Source organism: Ceratotherium simum, chromosome 2, assembly GCF_057802395.1.
Source record: "Ceratotherium simum simum isolate JZ-2026a chromosome 2, ASM5780239v1, whole genome shotgun sequence".
Taxonomy (NCBI): domain Eukaryota; kingdom Metazoa; phylum Chordata; class Mammalia; order Perissodactyla; family Rhinocerotidae; genus Ceratotherium; species Ceratotherium simum.
Window position 1 is genome coordinate 95576651 of NC_141901.1, and position 26884 is coordinate 95603534.

The 26884-nt window shown below is 43.8% G+C and overlaps 1 protein-coding gene across 3 annotated transcripts in view; it reads right to left on the bottom strand.

Moving 5' to 3' along the window:
- Positions 1-26884, bottom strand: part of DNAJC6 (DnaJ heat shock protein family (Hsp40) member C6) — a 131755-nt gene that overhangs the window by 47354 nt on the left and 57517 nt on the right. Inside the window, exon 1 of one of the 3 annotated variants that reach the window (XM_087449372.1) lies at positions 18547-18633. The exons of the other annotated variants lie outside the window; for them this stretch is intronic. The gene's annotated coding sequence lies outside the window, so the exon portion shown is untranslated. Of the gene's footprint in view, positions 1-18546; positions 18634-26884 lie in introns of those variants that run through there. 3 annotated transcript variants of the gene reach the window in all.

Here is a 26884-nt window from a genome sequence, read left to right on the forward strand (position 1 = left end):
GGAGACTGTAAGCGTCCTATCCTGCCCAAGTCATGGGAACTCACCACGTATACAAGCTGACCAGTTCTCACTCAAAGTGACACAAAATTTGTATCTCCTGGGAGAGAATCTGTTGCCCACTGGACAGTTAGCTGGCTGTTTGCTCATTTATTTATATCAAGCTTTACCCCAAAAAAGATTTAAGGTGATTCAATAGTTATTTGGAATGGAATATATTTAAGAAGACTAGCACAGTTTCAAAAAAAAAGACGACGACTAGCACTAATGTTAAGGCTGCTCTTAACTACCTTAATGTAACTAGAAACACAGGAAAAGTAGGTGTGGCTACTTTTCATAAGCATCTGACTGATTTGGCAGCCACAGGAAAAAAAAAAAAAGAAAAACATCATGAGAAGTACTATGAAAGAGGAAGGAAAATGTTGACAAAGGCCTTGCTCTGGAGAGTCCATAATGCATGGTGGTCATTCCCCACATATGCTCCCACTGCTTATACCATGTGTGTGCCCATGACACCCTACACAGCACATAATTCCACTTGGTGACCCTCAGAAGGGATGCTCCCCCATAAAGCACAGTTGTCAAAAGAAAAGGAGGGCATGCAAATATTTAGCAAAAAAGATGTTCATTGAGGTGTTGTTTATAATGGCAAGAGACTGTAAACGATATATTATTCCATAGTAAGAGAACTGGTTGAGTATCTCTAACAATGCCATATAATTAGCTATGAAAGTCACCTTGTAGAAGAGTACAGATGCTCATGACAAAGGGCTACATGAAAAATAAGCAGGATACAAAATACACACAGTACAATCTCCTTTTTGTAAAAGAAAAATATTTGATTTTAGAGAAAGAATTCAGAGGATTTAACAAACATAAAACAATGATAATAACAACTCAAACATACTGAATGCCTACTATGTACCAGGTTCTGATCTCAATTCTTTACATGTGGTATTTACTCTTCACAACCACCCTATAAAGGAGACACCTTTGCGATTCCCATTTTACACACAAGCAAACTGAAGCACAGACACATCAGTGACTCACCCTGGATCCCCTGGTTAGTAAGCCAGGATTTGGTCACAGGCAGCCTGCTCCAGAGTCCAGGTTCTTAGCTGCTACATTTTCAAACTAGTTACAGCAATTATGTCTAGGTCGGAAAATGATGAGTGACTTTTTAATTTGTTTAACTGTAATTTCTAAATTTTCTCTAATTTACATTAGTTAGTTTTACAATTGAAAATGTTGCATAAAATAAAGACAACAACCAAGTGCTACGGTATTGAAGTTCATTATGTCCTTCCTCAACGCTGTAGAGACCTCCCTCCTCTGTGCATAATTCCTCCCAGTCCACAGTCAAAGGCTCCAGCCAGGCCCGTGAGATGCAGGCAAATGCTGCCCTGAGCCCAAGAGTAGCCCAATGTGGATCTTCAACCCCAAGCGGGCTAGGAGCTTGCCAGGAACATCCTTCAGTATTTGACTCTTTTTCTAAGACCTGAGAACCTGATTTGTCATGGTAGTAACTGTCTCAGCTCTGGTGTAAATACTAAAGATAAACCAGTAGATTAAGGAGAGGAAAGAGATGGCAAAGGACGCTTGGCAACAATTGAAGTTCTTGTGACATCAGCCTTCCTCAGTGGGTCCTCTGGTCCACACAGCATCACCTTTCCCATTTCTGGAAAGTCCTTGTCATCCAATTCTAGTAATTGTGAGCTATAATTCCATAACGTTCAGGACCAGCCTGTTTGAGGGACGACAGATAATTCTAATTTTGGCATTATGATCTGTTTACGCTCATGTTCCTTTTCACCAGTGGGGCATTTTCCTCTGTGGTTATTTAAGTGTCACAACACTACAAATGTCCTGTCCTGGCTTCTACAAAGTTCACAACTGCAAGACAGAAATCTCCCAATCTCCCAGGTCCCAAATGGACCCTGCTGAGATACACCACTAGCCCCTCTTCTAGGAAAATGATATTCCTCCTCCACAACACTTGGCAAGGGGCAAGGAACCAGTGTCATCTCCACAGAGGCTTCATCATCCTTGTTTATAACAGATTTTCCAGCTCTTGGCTTCCCCACAATTAGAGAAATGGTTCACACAGTGATAACAACTGGATATTCAAGGATAAGCCCACTACCTCAGCTTCCAAAATCAAAGACTGCCTAAACCTCCTTCCCCATTCATCCCACCTCAGGGAAGCTTACAGAGAAGAGGATGGACTTTAGGGGAAAGGTCTTAGACTGGAGACTTCATTTTTCCACTTAAAAACTGTGTGACCTTAAGCATGATATTTTACTCCTCCACGGCCTCTTCCCCCTGGATAAATCGGAACCTATTGAGAACAAAAACTTTCCTACCTGTCTCGTGGTGTCAAAAGGATCAAATGAGACCATGTATGTCGATGTGATTTTTAAGTTGTGAGATTTTCTTTAAAAATTAGAAATTTTTATTTTAATTCTTAGAAATTCAGCTCTCATGTAAATGAGTCTTGGGATTGCTTACCATGACATGACCAGGAATCCAACTAGAAATAACAATTTCACAGACAAAGATAAGACTAAACAAAAGAATCGACACACCCTATGCCAAACAAGAGGTTAGGCATGGGACAAAGCCACCAGAGTCAAAATCTGGGCTTTGAAGTCAGCCAGAGTCGGTGTGGATTCCACCTCTGCTACTAGCTGGAGACACAGCCTAGAGAAGTGAGGTAACTGATCAGAGTCTCGATTTCCTTATCTGCGAAAGGGACGTATTAATAGAACATCACACAGGATTGTGGTGAGGATTACATGAGATACAGTTCTGTAAACCCTTCGCACAGTGCCCGCCATGTTGTAAGCACTTAATAAATGACAGCTACCAGGTGGCTCTGGGGAATGGAAAGAATAAAGCCGTGAAAAATGCTGTCTCCAGCAAAGTCAGGCAGCCTCAGCAAAAAAGGGCCGTGCTGTTCAGTCTCAGGGCTGACAGAGCCGGACTGGACACGTGTCCACCAAGGGCAGACTCTCTCCCTGGAGCTTTGGCTACAGCACAGGTAAACTCTTCACTTCTGATAGTTCAAAACCACAAACGCTTAACAGAGGTGGACCTCTTTACAGCTCTAGGGTTTCCCCTTCCCATCTGGTGCCTGGCATGGCATGTCTATTTGCACAACTAACATTCAGGTTCACGCAGATGCAGTGGTACTGGTTTTTGAAATATTGAAATACTTTGGTACTATTTGGCATGCAGTATGAGCTATTAAAACTACAAGTCACTTGATAACACTGCACAGCAGCGGCCCTAGACATGGACAGGTCTGGCAGCTGCTCAACAGACCATGGGGGCAGAGGCCTGGGCGTGTGCAGCATCCACCCATGCTCCAGAGGAGCTCAACACTGGCAGGCCCAGGCCACAGAGCAGGTGGTGCCAGACCTGCCAGCTGATCCAGGCTTTGAGGATCCAAACCACATAGGATGCAATGGCATCAAAGCGCATCACAGCCCCGACAAGTCAACAGCACAGTCGGCCGTTCCAGCTGGAATAAGGGGCCAGGGCCCTTGTGAAAGTCAATTTAATGGGGAAGTTGGTGGAAGGATCTGATGCCATTCCCTACATCAAACCATGGCTCAGAAATGGGGATCATTTAGCTAATGACAAGGACACTCCAGAGAAGTTCAAATTAACAAAAAAAAATTAGAAATTAGAATGATAAATAATTTGTGCTATAACTATTATCACCTGGTAAACAGTTACATGCGCATGTACATATTTGTCGTTTAGAGAATAAAATGGGGTTATACTTCACATTACATATTTATATACATTAATTTGTACTATCATACCAGTTATTAAATATTTTTTTATCACTCCTGACACCATAGAATCAGTATGTACAGTATTTCTGCACCCTCTTTTCAGGACTCTGATGCGAGGAGCAGCCCCAGCTTCCCAAGCAATGCAGCCGTGGGAGAATCACAGACTCAGGGTCTCAAAGCGTATAAAACAGGGGAATGAATTAGATGATTCCCTCAGTCCCCTCCAGTTCTAAAGTTCTTCGACCCTATCATCATTGTAAAAAGGCCATCGATTAAACACATACTCTAGGCAAGGCACTCTGCCAAGCAGTTTCCATCAACTCTGACATTAGACCCTCCACTAAGCACAGTTGCGGGTGGGAGTCCCACCGTGGAAGCTAGGGCTTTGGTGAAGTTTAGTGACAGTCATGGCAGAATGAGACTGGACCCAGGTTTGGCTGGATCCAGAGCCTCTGCTCTTACCCACCTCCCCATCCTGCCTTCTTTCATGAGGGCCTTTGTCTCCCACCTCACTTTGCACCTCCATCCTAGGATTCGGAGCAATCTGACTTGTATTAGAATTATTTGTGAATTAGTCTGCCCCTGCTCCCACCTCAACCCCAGAGACTCCGGGTCTTCAATAACAGGGACTATGTTTCGTAATTCTTCACACCTCCTAAAATCGTAGCACAGTACCTGGCACACTCAATAAATGTATGTGAAACTGGGCTGCTGCAGAATGCAAGAATCAGAGAGAAGATGACAAGCACGGCCAGGAAGATCAAACAGATCAACCTTAGCAGGGACCTGGTCTTTGCCTAACGGTAGGCAGCAAATACAACCAGATGCTTTGACTGTCTCCTCACCCTTCTCTGAATTTCTGACTGCAGCACTGCATCTTCCAGCACCCACTGATTATGCTTGCCTAAGAGATGGGGACTTCATGAAACCCAACAAGAAATTTATTTTACATAAGACTAACACTTGATGAGAAGACCAGGAAGAGATTTTTATCTTCAGACAGATAAGAGGAGCTAATTAAGTAACCATTACTAGCTCCTCTTTCCTGAAAGGATCGAAGATGTAAAGAAAAAGAATGATAAGAGTAGAAAGAATGAGAAATGCAGTCAAAGTGAAGACTACACTGAGACCAAAATTGACTCTGTGTATCTTAAAAGCAACGCACAGGGCCGGCCCCGTGGCTTGGTGGTTGAGTGCGCGCGCTCCGCTGCTGGCGACCCGGGTTCGGATCCCGGGCTCGCACCGACGCGCTGCTTCTCCGGCCATGCTGAGGCCGCGTCCCACATACAGCAACTAGAAGGATGTGCAGCTATGACACACAACTATCTACTGGGGCTTTGGGGGGAAAAAATAAATAAATAAAATCTTTAAAAAAAAAAAAAAAGCAACGCACAGTGGCTACTAACAGGTTGTTAGTGCTGGAGGAATTCCAGCTGAATCGATATAAGACATTTTATTCCTTCATGGATATTGGAATCAGGCCATAGTTGCCAATCTAAATTCCACCCAGTAAACTCTCATATAAAATAATATATGGATATTGCTTAATTTGATTCAACAAATATTTTAAGTACTTACAGTATGCCAGGGAAACAGATCTATGTAAGAGATCTTTACTCTCCAACACTTGGGCCAAATAAAGAGGTTCACTGTTAGGAAATAACAATGATCAAACCTATTTAACGAGATCAGAACCCCCAGTGGAACTGTGAAGAAATACAAAGGGTTCTGCCCACCACATGGCCTCTCAACTCCAGGAAGTGAGAGATCATCAGATTTTTTTCCTCCCTTCTCTAACCAAAAGGTCAGGGCTTAAATTGCATTAAATAGACTAGGACATTTCCCTCTAATGACCAGCCTTGTTGCCTGGAACAGAGAAAAAGTCCTCATTGTTATCTGACCCTGTGCATGATGGACAGAGATGGACAGAGATAGCAAAGGACCGATGGGCTGCTCAAAGGATACTGCAAAGAAAAAATCAAGCAAAAATCTTTTCACCATTTCAGTGCCATTTAATGTAGAGGGGAGTCATCCTCAAAGGGTGACTGAGGGAACTCTACCTGTCCTCTCAAATAAGCCCGACACACACGGAATCTCAGGAAAGCACTGGGTCTGCTGGGCAAATGCAGCTCTCAGTGGAGTTTCTCCAGCCCCTTTCCTTTCAACAAGATTGTCTTGTCTGAGCTCCCCCTAGACAGAAATTCTGGAGCGGCCACTGCGAGCAGACCTCTTAGAGAAAGATCCAGTGGTTGCTCCCAGGGGAGCAGCAACTACCGTGGCTTCCCTACACGCTAAGCACTATGCTAGGAACATACAGAATCCCACACAATAAAACCGAAAGACATTTTTGCTCTTACTTTTCAGATAAGGCAATTGTGTCTCAAAGAGGCAGATCATTCACACAGGGTTACCTGGCTAGGATACACAAATACCCGCAAGTTTTTCATTCCCGAAGGCACGAGCAGGTTCATATAGCCACAGAGGTGGGCACCCTGCTCGAACATGAGAGGAAGCGACCCAGACTCACAGCGTTCCAACACTTGATGGGGTATTAGCAACGTATTCCCGCACCTCAGGTGGATACACCAGGAGGAGAAAAGGATTTCCCCCAATCATGGCTATCATTAACTGTTTTAAAAAACAGCTTTATTCACATACATAAAATTGACACACAATAAACCGCACATATTTAAAATGCAAGCATTTGATAAGTTTTGACATATGTATGTGTAGGCGTACACACACACACATCTGTAACTCTGAAGCTTGTGTCCCTCTTGCCATACCCTTGAATAGAGCCCAGACTGGGAGAAGAGAAGACAAAGACAAGAATCACCACAAAATACCATCCTTGGTCCCACAGGGCTCTCTGCAAAGCTGTGTCCTGTGCTGAGAAGCAGGAGCTGTGCTCCATTCCCTGGGAAAAGACAGAGTGAAAACTCCACGCACAACCACATATCACAGAGCTCAAGGGAGGGACTGACCAACATGCAGTAAAGAATCCTGGGATTTTAGAGCAGGAAGCACAGCTGGTCAAGAAATCTTCGTGTGTGTGTGTGTGTGTGTGTGTGTGTGTGTGTGTGGTTGTGAGGTGGAGGGGAGGGGAAGGAAAAGAGGTATAATGCAGAGATGTGTATTCTGGTTTCTACTTTAAAGAAAGGTTTTCATTCAGATTTACAAATGTATATTATGTATGTATATATAGTATATACGTTATTTTTTGTTATATAACATTATATAATATGTATTTTATTATATAATAACATAATATATATAGGTCATTCATATTCCATATGAAAAATTTGGGCCCATCTAAAGATATATATCAAGAGCATTGGAAAGAGAGAAAATGGCTGAGAAAAAAGGATGGGATGGGGATGAAGGGAGAAAAAAAGAAAATCTAGAATAACACCAGAGAGGGGCCTTGTGCAGTGTAAAGACCGCAGGCGGTAAGATTAACTCACTTCTCTGCACCCGAGGTCCATCAAAACCAAAGAAAATGGAATTAAATAAGAGAAGAAAATAAAACAGGAAAACAAACAAGGATCACCACTGTTAACATTTTGGAGAACTGTATATCCTCATGGTTTTCGTTCTGTATTTTTGTGTGCATGCACACATATATATTGTGTGTTCTGTGCACACGTACACAGAAGTAAGATCACACTATATACAGCTTGGACCTGCCATTTCTTCCGCCTGACACTGAAAAGTGGTCTTCCAGGTCATTAATAATTTTCCTCTAACATCTCTCCTAGAGCTGCACCATAATTGTTAACTGCTTTTCTCTTGCTCAGACTCATCAAGTATTATTATATGTGTGTCCATGTAAAGTGAACAGGAGCTCAGAGGCGCTTATTTCCAGCTTGTGGAGAGGGATGCAGTTTGCTGGAAGGAAGAAAGAGGAAGGACTTGTGGAAGAGGTGGTATTTGAATGGCAATTTAGGTGGAAATGGGCTGAAGAGCATTTCAGGCTGGCGGGGGGGTAGCAAGCAACGGCCAAGAGACCAGCACGTCAGGGAGATATAGAAAAAGGAAAAGGACAGTAACCGAGCGCCAGCTGTAACTGTACCAGGGACCATGTAAGAGCACTGAGAGCTGGTCTTACAGTCTCCCCCAACCAGAGGAGGAAGGAGGGGACCCTGTGTTAGAGAGGGAGGGAGGCGAGACTGGGAAGGTGAGCGGTCCTCAGCTCCCAGCAGGCTTGAAGGTCAACTAAAGAGTAGAACTTCTACTTGCTCTCTGTATAACTGCCTGCAGGATTTGCTCCTCACACTGACATAACAAATGACAAAAAATGGTTGTCAGCAGATTTCCAAGAAGCAACAGTGTTCACAGAGCAAATTAATATTGCCTCCAACAAGTAGACTTCCCCAGAGAGAGCACACCCTTTAGTGCATATTTGAAAGGCCAGAATGCCATGTGAGGGCACCTGAAGGAAACTTCAAGGCAGTACTTTCAGCCTCTAATTATCCGATAAACATACTAGTAGGAACCTCTGATACGCAGTCTCTGTGGTGAGTCGTGCCAAGCATAAAAATGCTCGGTGAGGCTAAGCAAGCTCAGAGTGAAGACACATCTAAGTGCTAACTGAACAGGGAATGCAGAAACACTCTGAAGGTGAATCCTGGGACAAATAAAAAGCAAAAAACCAACAAACAACAACAACAACAAAATCCACATCAAGCATTCAGAGGAAAATCTGCTACCTGAGTGCAAAGAGAAGCTGCACCTCTTCCGATTCACTGGTCTCAAGGACATAGCTTCTGGCAGGGACTTGGCTTGTGGAGACATTCTCATAAAGGTCTGACCACTCCCCTCTCTCGTGGGAAAACCAAATACTGAGGAAATTCAATCGAAGTCAGTGAAGGGGTTGGCTTCAGTGCTCAGCCAGACTTGGGAGACCAGCTGGGTCTGGACTAGGCACACAGCAGATGTGGCCGAATCTCAAGGGCACACCCTTTCCTGCTCGGTAGGAGGTTGGTTCCTAGCCTCTCTTCTGACCCTGTCCAGTCAAAAAATGATCCTCCATGTGTGACTTGTCCCAAAGAGTCTCAACTCAACAACAAGCACTCCAGGAGAAGCAGGAAAAGAGAAGAAGCATTTGGAATCAGCATGATGTGACTGAAAGGACCTAGGTTTTGCAAATAAGCAGACCTGGATTCATGACACTGAGCCTCCTTCCTTACTACCTGTGTAACAGTGGGCAGGCTAATTCATCTCTCTCTAAGCCTCAGTTTCCTCAACTGTAATATGGGGGCAGATAATATCTTCCTTCAATGTATGAGATGTAGTTTAAATAAGATAATGACAGATAAGCATCTGTCACCTGGAAGGCTATCATAAATAGTATTTGCCTATGCATGCCTATCTCTTATTCCCATATGGGAAAGTGAAGGAGATCCTCCTGGACAATAATCGTGAGAAAGAGAAAGAACAGGCACTTAGGAAGGTCTGCCTCTAGGAACTGCCATCAATTCAGTGGAAAGGCCACTTACCATCTGTATAACCTTTATGCAAAGAGAAAGCCTATGATACCTTCCTCATGGAATCATCACAAAGACAAAATCTACTATCTGTAAAAGCAAACTGTCTGTCACAATGACAACTTAATAAATGGTAACTTGAGGCAGAGGTGTATGTGGTGGCACTGAATTAACTAGAACATTGCTCACAATGATCACCAACTGGGACTCTGAAATCCTTTCCTGGAGATCTTATCGTATGGGGATTTGAACTCCACAGAGATCAGACATCCAGGAAATGGTCCTCGGATGGAAATCCTCACAAGTGGCCCCATGCTGCCTGGGGCAGGCTTACCAAGCAAAGAAAGGGGGTCCCACCCCGGCTCCTGTGTTAACTAGCTGCTCTCCTATCTTTCTGGCTTAATTATGCTCCAATAATCCTGACAAGACTGGCTAGGCTTCACTGTAAGTCATGACAGTGGAAATCCTAAAATAAAAGCAAGATTAATGTTAGGACCTCAATCTTCACGTGAGGGCCCACTAATTGGAAATCATGGACTTAATTGAATTCTGGGCATAGCACTGCCAGCTGGATTAAATTTTCTGAGACCTGTTTCTCCACCCACATGAAGATAACTGAAATGCGCCAATGAAAACTAAGCCAAACATCGGGTGTTGCTGAGGAGACAGATAATTGATTACTTCCCTGGCATACTAGTTACTCAACCATCAGAATAGTCTGAAGTCATGCTTGGGAGGGGCCCTCAACATATTTTCAGCCACCTTCCCTGTGCTCTACATGCTCAAGGGTGCTATGTAACCTGTCTGAACCTCAGTTTTGAGATAATAATTAACTGAAATATATATATACTTACACAAACATATATATATATGTGTGTGTGTGTGTACAAGAAATGCCCAATAATAAGTAGCAATAATCATCAAGACATGTTCACCATCATCCACTACTGTAAGGAGCCAGGAGGGGGAAGGGGAACAGGAAAGAGCTGGGTGGCTTCCCCTCTGCAGGCTGCAGAAATGACACCACAAAGGGCACAGATAAATCACTGTACCCCCAGGGCCTCCCTGAGGTCAGGGCAGCTTCTGCCTCTGCTTGGCATTTGGAGATGCAGATTCGAGTATGTTCCTTCGGTTTCCTGCAGTCCGGTCTGTGGGGGTCCGCCTGATCTTGGAACACAGACTGACAGGCATGAGTCCTCATCCAACACTAGAAATGTATCACAGTCCCCACCACAGAGGAGGAAGGAGGGACTCTGAGACGGTGAGCAATGTGTCTAAGGCATCACCTATCGAGGGCACCGGAACCAGGCTATCACGCTGTTCCTCAGGAAGCTGGGAGGACGTGGAGAGTGTTAGAGAGGGAGGGAGGTGAGACGAGGAAGGTGAGTGGTCCTCAAATCCCAAAAGGCTTGAAGGTCAAACTAATATTCAAAGGAGTACCCAGAGTGATCTGGAATGTTGGGAGGGGTGTGGGCTTTGGTTGGAAGCTGCAACAAGACAAGATTAACTGAGAATGAGTAAGAAGAGCTCAGTGAGAACAGAGACAGTGCTTAATTTCTCTCTCTGCCAAGCACCCAGCAGGACGCCTACCAGGGTAGTCCAAAATAGGACGCTGAACCGAACTGAATTACATCTGTGAGGAAACCAAGAGCTCCACTTCAGAGCTTAACCCAACTGCGACGGCACTGAGGTGCTGTCAGGTAATAACGCAGTAGCTGTCATTTGTTAATGACCTCTGATGGCTGGGAACTGGGACCATGAGCTTTAAATCCATCATCTCTTGAGTCCTCACAATCATGCTGCCAGGTAAGCTTTACTATCCCCTTTGACAGAAGAGCAAACTGAGGAACCAAGACACAAACATGCTCACATGGCCAGGGCTCTTCTCAGGCCTCTCTCCCTTCAAAGCTATGTTCTTCTTGGGGCATTTTGCTGCCTCTTGTGTATTGGTGAAAAGCCAAGACACCAAGGGAAGCAGTCAAACCAGAAAGCAGTGCTGGAGAAGAGAGGAGCCCGCGCTGGCCTGGCATCTGCTCTGCGTGTGATCTAAGAGGACTTTTCAGTCCAGACACTCAGGAGGGAAAAACCGCTAACATCCATTGCTGGGAAGGCATAAGCGATCAAACACTAACTTCTGAGGCTTTAATAGGCAGGAGAGGAGAGCCAAGGGCCAGCCACGCTCATGGTTCCTCAAGCGGACTTGGTGGTCACACAAAGGGATGGTGGCAGTGGCTTAAGATGTTCTATGCTTATATGTGGAATCTAAAAAAGCTAAACCTATAAAAACAGAGAGTAAAATGGTGGTTGCCAGGGGCTGGAGGATGGGGGGATAGGAGAGACTGTTTAAGGGGACAAACTTGGTTAATAAGAGGTAAATAAGTCCTAGAGATCTAATGCACAGTACAGCGAATAGAGACAACATTGTATAATCATCAAATGTGCTAAGAGACTAGATCTTAATTATTCCAACCACTAAAAAGAAATGATAATTATGTAACACGATAGAGGTGCTAATTATCGCTACAATGGCAATCATATTACAATACATAAATGTATCAAATTAATGTTGTACACCTTAAATGTACACAATATTATATGTCAAATACATTTCAATTTTTAAAAAAGATGCTTTTTCCTGGATGAGCCTCTTCTTGCTGCCCAATGCCGCCCACTCCACAGGCACACAGCCTCCAGGGGCAGCAGCTGCTCAGACTGTGATTCCCATGTGCACCAGCCACATGAATAGCGTTCCAGTGATGGCAGCAGCGCACCAGAGAGGGGAAAGGGCAGGAGCTTAGAGAACCAACCTGCCAACACGCTCTCCGTCCTTCCCAAAGAACCATCTACAGCCTTTGCAGACCTGTCCGTTGTCAAATCCCTTTGAGGTGTAAAAGCACATTAGCACTGACAAGCCCAGGGTCACGGCCTTCTTTGAGAAGGCTATGGCTGAGAGAGCTGACAAGTCACTAGCATTGTCTGGTCTTTCTTGGTGCCTTTAGAGCCCAGATAACATGAGCAGAGCTCACTGGCTCTGAGATTCAAAGACAGGCACCGACACCCACCAGAAGGATCTTGGTGAAGGAGGAGCAACATGACAGGCTGGAAGCAGGTGGCCTTCCAGGGCAAGTGATGTGTCCTCTGCAAAACCCAAAGAAGGGTATCCAAGTGGGTTGGCAGGTGCATTTTAAAGGTTTGGTTTTCTTCTTTAAAAGAGGAAACAGGGCTACAGCTAGCTTGTGTGGAACATTTATACATGTTGGAAAAGGGCAATCCGGCCCTTCAGTATCTGATCTCAGTCCCCACTTGACCCCTCGGACAAGCCCGTCTGTGTAGTGCGTACTGTACAAGCAAAGGCGACGCCATGGGGGAAAGTGATCTTCACTGCGCTCCCCCTATGTGCCAGGTCCAAGCGAGGTGCTTCACACACCCGCTTCATTGCACCCTCACAAGGACCCTGCAGCAAGGCCCAACTGGTCCACTTCACAGGTGCTGAAATGAAGCTCAGAGAGGTTACACAGCCTGCCCAGGCTAAGAGGCCTGGTAGGCAGTGGTACAAGAGGCTCCCGGGGTTAAACATCAGGTCTGGCTCCAGAACTGGGTGCCGGGCCACTGCATCCAAATAGACTGCGTGCCTGTTTAAAAATGCAGATTTCCATATTTTTTCTGAATCAGAATCTCTAAGGGGGGCCCAAAGTCTGCATCTTTCAACACTCCTCCGGAGCTTCTGATAAACCGGGAAGTGTCAGAACACGGCCACAGCCCCATGCCATACTTCCTCACTGAGGCTAAGCAGCCCTAAATGAAGATGGGGGGTGGGGGGTGGGGTGGGAGAAGGAGGGGGAGAGAGGGAGGAGCTACCGTTTGTTGAGCACTTTCTGTCAGGGGCTTCACATATGCTATCACTTTTAATCCCCACAACAATCTGCTGAAGGGGATACTATTATGCCCATTTTACAGAAGAGGAAATTGAGGCTCATTAAAGTTAAATAATCGGAGAAAGGTCACATAGCTAACAAACAGCAGGTCAGAATAGGAGCCAGGTCTGCCTGCCTCTAAATCCCATGGCCCTTCACCATCACGGTCTTCATTTCCCCTGTTTGACAGAGAGAAGAGTAGAGGTCTCAGGGCAATTGCCAACAGTGCCTGGGCGGATGTACCTCTGAAAGAGCCCCAAGAAGACTCCACCCAATATAAATCCAGCAGCAAAAACGGCTCCGTCCTAGGGGCGCCCAACTCCTCCCTCAGCAGCCACTGTCGCTGTGCTTTTCATAGGAGTGAGCCTGGACTCGCCAAGAACAACCGGGGAGCACATGAGCGGAGCCATCTCCCTCCTCCCCACCCTCTTCCACACGGGAGTGCCCTCCCTCCCAGCACGAGTCCAGGCATTATTTGACCCATGAGGGTAACCAAAGCAGTTCAAGTTCCAAACACCAGCGTGCCTCTAAGCAGACGGCTTTCCCTCTCTGGGCAAAGTCTCTTCCTCTGTCAAATGAGGAGGTCGAATTAGCTGCTCTCCAAGGTCTCATAACCCTGGGAGACTCCACAATTCACAGACTCCGTGAAACGTGAGCGGTGAGTTGTGTGTGACGCGTGCGATTTGCTACAGGACAAGGTACCAGTAGGAGCCCTACCAGATCAGACACAGAGTGAAGTTTTAACATCACTGAGGGCGGCATCCGTCAAACAAAAGCATCAAATCTCCATCGTGACCTCTGTTTTCAATTTCTGCCCAGGAAGCCCTGGTGAGGGCTGTTATGTCACAGATTGGCCAGCTGCAAGCTCGCTCGGTCCTTTCCCCTGCACTTGGCACTCATCTCAAACTGACTGACCACTCCCAGTTGCCCTTTTGTGTCATCTTTAAACATCTGCAACTAAGCTTGCAGATGCAGAAGGCAAGCTGGGTGGGTTAGACAAGGCTGCACGCACAGTGCAGAGCTGTGGACACTTGGTAGTAAGAGTATTCTAGTATTCTGCTACTGAAAATAACCAACAGTAACCAAAATCAGCTAGCATTTGAGTGTCTACTGTGTAGCAGGCCTTATTCTATAAATGCTTTACAACCCTAGGAGGTAGGTATTGTTACTATCTTATATTTTGTAGATGTGGAAACAGATAGAGCGAGGCTATCTTACTTGCAGATGTCACACAGTTAATAAAGGCAAAAAGTGGACAGTGTCCCACAAGCACTTGTTGAACGAACACACCCAGAGAACAGTTGGGTCTGTGTGCCCTTGGCATCAGACAGACCCGGGTCCAAACTCTAGCTCAGCAATTGACTAGCTATTTCTTTAGACAAGTTGCTTAAAGCTGTCTGTGCCTCAGTTTCCTCATCTGTAAAACGGGATAACAACATCCAGTTTGTGGGGTTATTGTGAAGATCAGAGATAAATTCCTGTAAAAGAGCCTAGAGTTGTGCCTGGCCTGGTCATTGATTCACGTGTTCACCGAGCTGCTACCCAGTCAAAGGCTTTGTGTTGGGTGGTGGGAAAGCAAAAGAAAGCATGATCCTTGCCCTCAAGCTGCTCTCAGTGACTGCCCAGGCACGCACAGAAAAGTATGTACCATGTGGAAGGACACGGTTATGCAGAGGATATCCCTGGACCACAGACAGCAGCACCTGAGGGCAAGGAATGCTGAAGAGGGGCTGCAAGGAGGAGTGAGGCTGACCAGGCCCCCTGCACAGATGGGCGAAGGGCAGTCAAGGCCAGCTCATTCCATTCCATCAGTTGATCAAGCCATACCCCAGGGTGTTGACCTTGACCCTGTCCTCATATCTCCCATTCAATCTTTCAGAAAACACTGCTCTGCTACCTTCAAATTTTATCCAGAATCTAAAATATGCGTAGAGCTCCCACTTATCTAAGGCAGAGCAGAGGGACATGGGAGAAAAACATATATATAATGAGTGTATATATATACACACACATATTTATTTACATATTTACAAAGTAAAAAGATAAACCCAAGACTACCTACGGGGCAGGGAACAGGGTTCAGGGGGCAGGAACCGAAGCTGGATTTCTTTGACTACAACTTGTTCTCTAGACCTGAATTTGGAACTATGTAAATACTCTACATAATTACAAACATCAACTTAAAAGCAATCCCTAACAAGTGAGAGCAAATGAAGCAAATGAACCCAAGCGAGTATCAAATTAATGATATAACCATACAGAGACAAACTACCTCAAGTGACTTTAAGACAGACAGCAACTGTCTTAAAGTGAAAAATATCCAGATCCCACCCCCCACAAAAAAACAACTTACAACCTTAAACTGTTTTGGCAGTAGCGTTGGTATTGTTATTCTGTGACTGTGTATTATGGCATAAAGCAAATGAGTAATTATATCGGGGTAACTGTGAACAAGGATTTTTGGCATGGGAGAAAGAGATAAAGATGTAAGAGACACTGAAGTAAGAGATTGAAGAAATTAAGTAAAAACCCCATGTGTCTGAATTTGAGCTGAAAGTATCACTATGAATCCATGACGTATATTATCTTTCAAAAAATTTGTTTCTCACTCTGTCCACTGAAAAAGACTAGACACAAAGACCAACCCAGCCTCAATGAGCACCTGCCACATAAAGATTGTGGTCTTGAAACACCACTGCCCTCTAAAAATAACTAGGACCCTTTGAAAAATGGCTGATCCTAAGATTGGGGCAGAAAAAGGAGAAGATGAGCCTGGCTTGTGATAAGAGACAGCAAGGAAAGTCAACAACTACAGCAGTGTGTCAAAAGGACCCAGATGCCAGCAAGGCTCCCGCTGGCCAGAGACGGGTCCACCTGAGCTTCAGGAAGAATCATAACCACAATGGGTTGAGACATAAATTCATGTTTACAAACATGAGTTCACAATAATAAGATAAAGAGGAAAAGAGAGAGAAACATCATTAGTCACTCTTGGAGAAGGCTAAGGAACCAATTTTTATTTTTGAAAACTGAAAAATAAAGGGAAAGAATCAAGCCTTTTTCCTGCCTTTGCTACATGAACTGTGCTTCAGGAAACCAAATATCTGGTGAGGGAGAGTCTCTTCATAGAAGTATTCCAGCTAACGATCAAAGAGGGAGTGACAGATTTCAGCATTTGCAACTCCTAATAAAATAATGAACTAGGCATGATCACAAAAACAGACAGAGCCATGCATGAGGTACCCCCCACGGAAATCCAAAACACAATCTATGAAACAGTCTCGCAAAAACCTAATCTGAATCTAAATCCGATCAAGCTTCTAGATCTAACTACCAGGGAACACCAGGACAGAGAATAGGTTAGGTGCCACCACAGGGATGCAGTCAGCAAAATCCAGACGTTGGGAAAAATCTACAATGCAAATAGCCTGATTATTCCAACGAAGATATTGCAAGGGGACCAAAAAAAAAGAGATGGAAACCTTAGACGATAAAGAGAATTAAGAGACATGTCAACCAACTTCAATGCATGAACAGTATTTGGATCCTTGTTCAAACAAACCATAAAAATGAAAAAATAAGACTCCCACTGTAAAGAGTTGGGAAAATTTGAACAGACTGGATATTTGATGACACTAGGGAATTACTATTAACATTCTAGATGCAATGAGGATATTGCGATGATGTTTTTAAAAGAAGCTCTTATATTTTAGATACACATTGAAATATTTAAGGATGAAACTATATTGAGGCTGGGATTTACTTCACAATGATCCAGAGAGGCAGGTACAGGTACAGAAGAAATGAGATTGGTCCTGAGTAGACAACTGTTGAAGCTAGGTGATGGGGATGTGGGCCTCTGCTGTCTATTTCGGTTGCTTCCCCTTCCTACTTTTGTATATATTTGAAATTAGAAAGCTATATATATTTACATATTATACACATTATATACCATAATATATAATGTATATTTTATATACACACATACATAGAGAGATATAATCCACCTCTTCTCACTACCTATGGTGCCACCAACCATAGATCTAAGTCACCATCATTTCTCATCTGAATTATTGCAGTAGCCTCTTAACTGGTGTCTTTGCCTCCCCCCTGGCCTCCCTGCAGTGTGAGAAATAGACAGCAACAAAAATATTCTTTTAAGAAATAAAGCAAATCATAGACTCTTCTGCTTAAGATCTTACAATGGTTTCCCATCCCACTTAGAGTAAAAATAAAAGTTCTTACAATGGCCTACAAGGCTCTACAGGGGTTGCGCTCACACACCGCTCTGGCCTCACCTCTCCGGCCTCACCTCTCCCTCTGTCCCTGTCTCTTGGCTGCAGCCCACTCCTCCTCTACTCAACAAAAACACCTGCCTCAGGGCCTTGGCACTTACTATCCCTCTTCCCCTAGACAGCCACATGGCTTGCCTCCTCACTTCCTCCAGCTCTCTGCTTAAATGTTTCTTTTTCAGAGAGGCTTTCCAGATCACCTATATAAAGCAGCACCCCAATCTCCTTATTCTAGTTATTTTTCTGCATGGTATTTTTTATCCCGATTTTTCTTTTCTGTCTCCACCTACTAGAAAAGGAGCTCCATAAAAGGACAGACATAGTTTGTTCTGGGCACTGTTATTTCCCACAGTGTCTGGCTCAATAAATGTTGTTGATTATGACCTTAAATTCTGAACTATAAACTCGTCAGCAACACTTCACAGAGAGTGTGAAGCAAAGGTGGTGGGGTGGGTAGGAACCACACGATGGAATGCTGTATGCCCCTTTCAGACACTGGAACTTTACCTTCTAGGTGATGGAGAGCCTCAAACTATATACAACAGGCCTTCACATTTTAGTTACAGTCATTCTTACCACCTGCATTATTGTATTAAAATACATGCATTTACGTTGTTTAAATGGTTTATACATTAGAAGGTCTGACATCTTCTAATTATAGAAGCTGAACTGCTGCACTTCGGGGTAGCCACTTAAGACAGTTGTTTCCTTCCCCCTGGATTAGAATAAAATGCCACTGCATAAAGGGATACGCACAGACACAAAAATGGCAAGCATTTGCCCACAAGCTTCTTTGAATAAAAAAGTCCCAAGGGCATTAGCAACAAGGGATAAGAGTGGTTATTAGGAAAGAATCTGTTCAAGAATCAACAAATCTCTCTGGTTGACTGGTCACGAAAGCGCCGGCAGCAACAAAGATTCTAGGGCAACGGAGGTTATGGAGCAAGAGTGGGTGGATACAAAGAAATCCAGAGACTCACCTTCTCTCCTCCCCCTCTTCCTACAGGCAAACAACTACATCCCCCCTTTCTACACACCCACTACGAGCTAGTACCTGTGTTCAGGCCAGTCCATCTCCAGCCTCCTAACTGTCCTGCTGACTCATCTCCCTACTGCCAGCAGGAAACCCTTCCAGTCCTCTCCAGAGCGATGTCGTTAGAATGCAAATTTTCTCTTCTCACTCCTCTTATTAGGAACTTTTAGGTGCTCCAGGTAACAGGTTTACAAAGCCTTGAGTGACCTGGGAGCGGCTTACCTGGGAACAATCTCACCTCCCATGTTCCTCCCCATCCTCCAGGCCTGCTCCAGCCCCAGGGAGCCCCCTGCAGTTCTCCCATAGCCCAGGCTCTCGCTTCCTTCTGGAACTTTGCACATGCTTTTCTAGGTTTCCTTTGCTGTCTCAAGAGTATTTTTGCTGTCTCCTCTCCAGCTACAATTCTGTGTGTGTTACATGTATTACACTTTGTGCTTTTATCCCAAGAAAGCCATTCTAAAAGACCGCGTACGGTTTACTGCCTCGCCAGAGGCTGTCAGCCTGAAGAGTTTTGTCGCCTATGTTCTCCTAGTTCTTGCGTCAAACATGATTACATCTTATACTTGCAGTTTTCACGTCTGTCCAGAAAGCTTTGCAAGTAGAATCTTATCTGGGAGCCTTCTTTTTTCTTTTGACACAGTTTTGTTATGGCCCTCTCCCAAAGCAGGGGTAGTTAAATTACCAACAATTCATTGCCATCTTTTTCTCATTTATCTAGTCCAAGACATTCAAAATATATCTTCAAAAGAATTTCTTCTGAGTGAATCAGATAGGACATGGCTAAAGCCTTGGTTACTCTGGGAAATAGTTTTATTTATTTCTATTTATATCTATGCTTCTTCTAAAAAAGGTCATGCTAACAACCTACAAATCCTTAATAATGGTTCTCCAGGCCCTGCCTTCAACATGATCCCTCTAAACACAAGGCAATATTAAAGAGTGAGGCTGGTGGAAACATCAAATAGTCCAAGGCAGTCTAGACTCAGGGACATTACAGAAAATGTTATTAGGGTTAGAATGGAATAGAATTTGCAGTTTTTTCCTTAAAATCTTTAAAACAATACTCATGGAGGAAAAATCCCTAAGCCATCATCCTAAAGATGGCACTGATGATTTTTACGATTTTAAAGCTACCATGCTTTTCAGGAGCTATGACTATAGGTACAACAATATCTGGGTTGGAGTCCAGATTCTGTCCCCTGCTAGCCGTCTTGTGACCTTGGGCAAGTCCTTTACCCCTTTTGAGCCTCCGTCTCCTCAGCCATAAACTGAAGATAATTACACTCAGCTCATAAGGCAGGTGTAAAAACAGAGTGAAATTATGTCCATAGAAGCACTTTGTAAACTAAAAATAAGGCACTGATGGTTTGTACTCATGGCCGATGTCAAAGAGCAGTGCGATTAGAAGACAAAACTCTCCCCAGAACTTCAGTTCTCCACCTAAAAGTCCATTTATTTCACCAAGCTGTTATTTTTATTGTTATTGGAAGAACATCAAAAGGACCTCTGCTGAGCCTGGGCAAATAACAAATAAGTCCAGAATGTACTATTAAATTCCCACAATTAATTACTGGACTTGTGTTCTTTTTGCCTTTTTTTTTTTTAAGAACCTCTCAGTGTGTTACAAACCTTGATATGAACAGCTGAATTAACATTAGTTTAAAAACCCAATTGCCCAACTGGAACCATGTGCAAATCTGCTGGTGACTGATGGACGGTGGCCAGTTGATGCACATCTGTGAGGCTAGTCACTGTAAACAAGAGAATCTGCCATTGTTTTCACAGCAGCTCAGCCCTCTGCCAACAGAACACCCTTTGAGTACCCTCCAATTCTCTATAAATTCCAGGTTTAAGACTCTGACATAATCATCTGATTTCTACCCCTTTAAGTCCTTGAATTAATTTTAAGAAGAAAGGATGATCTAACTACTTTCATAAACCATTGCTAATATCAAAACATCACTCCTTTCTTATGTTCAAAGCGCCTGGGAGATCTCAAAGGAATTCTGACAGGAACGTTGTCAATGTAACCACTTGCAAAGGTGAGTTTAATGAAGCGAAAGAGAACAACACTTCATCAAGGAAGCTGTTGATCACTCTTCCAAAGACACCTAAGCAAAGGAGAATGACAGGCATGAAGGCATTTACCCCAGCATCAATGAGACTTGTCTAAAAACAGCCACTGATTCTTCATGGGGGTGAGGGGGGAGGGCACCACTGACAATGAGCTTCTGTCTCCCCTCTGTAACAAACAAACTCAAAAATACATGAGGCTCAAACATGGCATTAGTTTATTTTTGCCTCTTCTCCATTTTCCCCACTCAGGACATTTGCTTTTGCTATTCCTTCTACTAGGAACCTCTTCCTGGCTCTCTGCATGACTGATTCCTTCTCATTCTCCAGAAGATCCTACTATTAAGTGCTACCCGTCCAGAGAGGTGTCCCCTCCCACAAGCTCTAAAGCAGCCCCCATCACCACCCCACAATTCACCAAATATTTGTAATTCTGAAATATCCAGGTTTCAAGTACCCCTCCTGTGGTCTACATATCCTGATTTGGAGTTGGAAATAACTTATAGAGACATGGTTTCCTCATAGAATGCCTCATTGTTAATATTTGTATGTATAACCCATTCACCATACTGATAAGAGAAAAAAGACAAAACACATTTGAAAGCAAGGCTGTCATTCAACAAGGGCCTAGAAACGTCTACGATCAATCAGAGCCTATGATCCAGGCACAGCCAGGCGGCACACTTGGGACTGGCAGCAGATCTCCGGAAATCCTGAGCGACTCCAGAACATGTGGAAACTGAGTGCAGGCCCACGAGAGTGAGGAACCTGAGGCAGCGGGCAACTGAAGATTTCCAGCTTGGCATCAGCCTACGTGGAGTCAAATCCCAACTCTACCATGTGTAATAAGTCCCGTGATCTCTCTGTGCCTCAGTGTCCTCACGCAAAGAAAACACCCCAAGGAGCACTGCCCACAGCAGATGGAGCACAGGGACAACGGCCTTTGCCAATTTGGTCACCAAATATTTTTTCTGACCTGAGCTGACCCTCAGCAAACAGGATGTAAGACCTGCCCCTTCTACTTGGGGCTCACGACCTATTTAAAACAACACTTCCTGCTCAGGTTATAATTAGGAGAGTCTGAGTGGTATGAGAAACATGAGGGGGCTTTATGAAGCGCTAATGAGCACTCTTGAGCCCAGGCCACCAGCCCACCAAGGGAAATGCGTGACAGTTCCAGCACGGTTTTGCTGTGTGACCTTGGGGAAGTTACTTCACCTCTCTGGAAAACTTGATCTGTAAGTAGGGGATGAATAATAGTACTTGCCTCCTAGGATTCTTTGGAGAATTAAATAAGTATTTAACACATGCATGTCAAATAAATGGTAAGACCCAAATAAATGACAGCTACTTTTACCATTGTGACCTCCTCACCCAAGATTATGAATTTCAGTCTTTCGTGAAATCCTGAGATTTTCTCTTGACTCTATTGGGAGGTCCTACTTTGCCATCTTTCCTAGAAATGGAACTTCACAAGCCTGGGAGGCCAGTGGCTATAGAGTACCAACCCAGGCTTGTTTTCCTAGAGCTGAAATACAAGGAGAGGTGTGGCAGAGACTGCTATTTGTCACATCAACATCCATTCCTCCCTTCTTCTTCCCTAGTAATATTTTTTATCTGGTCATGTGGCCTCCCAGAATAAAAGACTACATTTCCCAGGCTTCCCTTTAGTGAGGCGTGACCATGTGATTAAGTTCCAACCAATGGGATGTGAGTGGAAGTAAGAGTGCAACTTCCATGGTGTTTCTTAGGGGGAAGAGGCGTGCTGGAAAACAAGTGTGTTGGTCAGCCATCTTAGATAACGAGGAAGAAAATAACACTCTGGGGAGCATAAAGCAGCAAGACGGAAGGAGCCTGGGTCACCAGTTATTTCACAGAGTAGAGCTGCCATTGCAGATCAGGCTTTATATGTGCAAGAGATAAGCTTTCATCTGGTTAAGCTACAGTTATGATGGCGCTTGTTCCACACAGCCAAACCTATAGCTTCATAAATATTGTAGACAATGTGGAGAAAGGGAGAAGAAGAGCAGCATGTGGCAGAAGGTTACAACAGTCCCTGGCACATAATGTGTTCTCATTTACCTGCCAAATTAAATATCCCTTCTAGGATGCCAGTCAACCTAAACTTGGAATATTGAGATCAGCTCCAAAAGCAAGAGGAACAGTGGTCAGCTGGAGTGTCCACAGGAGAATGACTAGGGCAATGAAAGGTCGAAAAAACCCGTCTCATGAGGAAAGATCATAAGAGCTAGAAGGAGAAAGGTAAGCCAGAGCAACAGGACTAGGTTTCAAGTAACTCAAGGTAGTAAGTTGAACAGGGCTCCTCTCTTTGCACTCTAGTTTCCTCACCTATAATAAATAAGACCAGAAAATCATTCAAATCCCTTCTAGCTATACCAAGAGGGATCTACAGATTCCAAAGAATCTGTGTTGCATCACCAGACAGAACTACAACCCACCTAGATATGGCAATGAGAGAGTGAAGGGCAGATTTCCACTGAACATCAAAAGACACTTCCTAGCAAGGTTTCTTGGCCAGCAATAGAGTGGCTGCCTTCCAAAGTCCAGAGTGACCTGACTGGAGGAGTTCCATTGGGGGTAGAAGGTTCCTAGAGGAAGTGTTGGTTTGGGGAGAACCACGGAGTTAAAACAGACTCAGCTCCACCTTACAGACTGGCCTGGAAAGCGGGCTTTGTAGTAGACAGTCCTGGATTTCAATCCAGTTCTGCAACTTACTCGGCTACATGTAATTCACCTTGTTTTGAGACTCAGCTTTCTCATGTTAAAAACAGGGATAGTAAAACATAACTTGACGTACATTGTGTTAAAAGAGATAATACATGTCAAGTACATAGCACAGTGGTAGGCTCATAGCTGCTTATAGCAGTCATTGTCAACATCACACTATCTTTAGAAATGGAGAAGGAAAAGAGAAAATGTGAGGAGCTGAGAAGATAAGAGCCAGTCACCCTGGTGGAAGCATCAGCAGGTAGAGGGTTGGAATGTGTGGACTGGGCATAGCTGCATAGCCAAAATAAACTCGGGCTTGCCACCTAAACGCTCTGAAGTGCAGGCATGATCAGAAGCCACTCGAAGGGTAGGAGGGGAAGGAGAGCTGGCAGTTGGAGGCTCATCAGGAACCAAGACAGGACCCTTATCCAGACCTCATCTACCCATCCAATATTTATTGATTATTTACGAGCAAGTATAAGACGAGAAAAGTGCCACAACAAGGAAAATAGAGAGTATACTCAGGGCACAGAGCAGCTGACCCAGAATGAGAGGGTCAGATAAGGGTTTCCGGAGAAAATGATTGATAACTCAAGACCTGCGCTACGAGGCAAAGGTGTTGGGGTGAAGGAGAGGGAGAGAGCTCAAGCTGATGAGAATCATAAAACCTCTCCCACCGCCCCTCTAAAATTCCCACATCCTGAGTGACCAATAAGTTCTTTCCAACTCTAAGGTTCTACAATTATGGCTTCAGATGAAAAAGCAAAATAAAGTAAATGCCCTACACATTTGAGTTAACTATGTTTTTAAAAGGAGTGTGGTGGGTGTGGATGTGGTTACAAAAGGGCGACAGGAGGGCTCCTCGTGGTGTTGAACTGTTCCATATCCGGACCGTGGTGGTGGATGTACAAACCCACACAGGTGACGAATAGTATAGAACTTACACACACACACATCCGGGTACAAATGAAACCAGGGGTTATGAGGTGGACTGTACCAACGTCAGTATCTTGCCTGTGATATTACACTATGGTTTTGCAAAATATTACCACTGAGAGAAATGGGCAAAGTTTACAAGGATCTCTCTGTATTGTTTCTCACAAATGCATGTGAATATATACATATTTCAATAAAAATTTCAGTTCCAAAAGTAGCTATAGAAAAAGGATATAGTTCTTTTTACATATTTATATAAAATTATAGTTATGAAATGTAAATCCATTGTTGAAACTGTAGCAAAACACATAAAAATAAAATGTTAAAAAATAAAATATTAAAATTACTCTACTATCCAAACATCCTTTTATAATATTATTATCTAGTTCCTTCACTTTTAGACTAGTATATATCCTTACAATGATTTTCCTGTGTATATATATAAATATGTGTGTTTATATACTTAAAACAGCATAGAGTTTGTTTCTTGTTGACTCCACAAATTTTATATTTCAAAGATCATCCTATTACATTAAAAATTCCTTGAACAATTATTTTTGATGGCTATCTAGTAATACCATATAGGCATATCATAATTATCTGAACCAATCTCCTATTTTGGAACATTTTAGGCAGCTTTAAATTTTTTCCTGTTATAAGTAATTCTACAATAAATTAAATCTACCAGTTTGCCAACATTACTGAGATGAAAGAGAAAAGTTCCTGAATACCAAAATGTTAGAGTTAGAAAGGATCTTAGGAGTCATCTAACCAACCACCCCCCAAAACAAACATATACGCACACATATATCACTTCATAGTTACGGAAACTGTGTGCCTCTTCTCCCTTTAGGAAGTAAGGACAACGCACAATTTCAGGAGCTATTTAAAAAAAAACAAACCATGAGCCGCCAACCTTGCTCTAAGTCATTTTTGACCTCGTAGAATCAAGTGGAAAAAGCATAAATGAAGAAACTACAGAGGAAAAAAAAATTTAAGACTGAAACATTCTAGATATGGTTCATATTCCCATTCTCTATGACACTGGAGAAGCAATTTAACTATTTTAATTTTGTTTCTTCATCCATACACATACCCTCCTCCTCACAAGTCCTTAATGATGACCAAAGTTACTAGCACATATAGGTGCTCACCTGCTCAGTTACTCAAGCACTTACTGTTCTTCCACCCTTCCAGTCAGCTCCTGCTTGGAATGTCCTCCCTCAGCCCCTTCTCCACCCGAGGAAATCCTGCCTACACTCCAGAGCCAGCACTAGCGTCTCTCTTCAAAGAAGCCTTCACCGACCCACTCACTTAACTCTTGCCCATATTATTTCCCTCACACTTTGTCATAGATACACAGATACCTGTCTCCACTGATGGTAAAGGAGCAAGTTGAGGGTCAGCCTGCTCCGTTTTCAAGTTTGAGTGGGGCTTTGCCAACCTTGCTGACGAGACAAGACAGGCTTCTCGCCTCCCCCACTCCAGCTACAGCTATTGGATGACAGGTACCAAGGAACCAATTGGCTTCTCCCCTCCTGGAATTTAGAGTTTGGGATTCAGAGACAGATGATCAGTGAAGACCAATCGCTTGAATTAATGACACGTAAACTTGGAAACTTGGGGGAAGCCACGTACACAGAGAAGAGAAGAACGCTGATCTAGAGAGAGAATGAAGGATGAAGCAAATGCACAGCAGAGAACAAAAGAACATGCAGCGCTAGAGGGAGGGGGGCTGCCAGGAGGCTCTCAGCTCTGGAGGTCCAGGTCCCAATGAGGCTGGGCTCCACTCTCCGACCCTGGGAATCAGAAGTGCCCTGTGACTTGACAACAACTGCCTTCCTTTTGTTTCAGTTAAGACACTTTGAAATAAGCTTTCATTACTGGCAACCAAGGATAACTTACTAAGACATGGGTAGAGACTCCAACGCTTTTTCCTCCATCCCTCCATCATTCTACTTCTTCCTCAGAAAATGTTCTTTCCAACTTTGTCTGAAATGCTCAAATCCTACCCATCCTTCAAGACAAGTCCTAAATATAACCTAACCAAAGAGGAGTCTGTCTCTGCCTTCTCTGAACTCCCTCCTGGATCATCATTTCTGTGCTTGGCACATGCACATCAGAGTTATCTGTGTCCTTGTCTTATCCCTCTTTAAATCACTTCCTCTCTCCAGGCCTCAGTCTCCTCACTCTTAAAATGAGTAGACTGGATGAGATAAGTGGTAGTCAAATTGGATTCTACACAATCCCAGACTCTGCAGTTATGCACTGGAAACCACTGTTGGAGGAGAGAGGCAAGTGGTCCCAAGAAAGCAGTGTTCCAGCCTCCCATCCTTACCTTAACCAGAGATGCTCTGTTTTCATATATTTCATATATTGAGAGTCTGGGTAAGGCTTTATTGAGAAAGGGAATCAAATTGGAAAACCCTAAACTAGATAATCGATAAGGTTCCAAGATTCCAGTAAAAGTACTAATCAAATTTGAAAACCCTAAACTAAATAATCCATAAGGCTCCAAGATTCCAATAAAAGTAATGAAAAATAATGAAAACAACTAAAATTTTATGGAGCTAAACACTGTTCTAAATACTCTATGTCTGTCAACACTTTAATCATCACA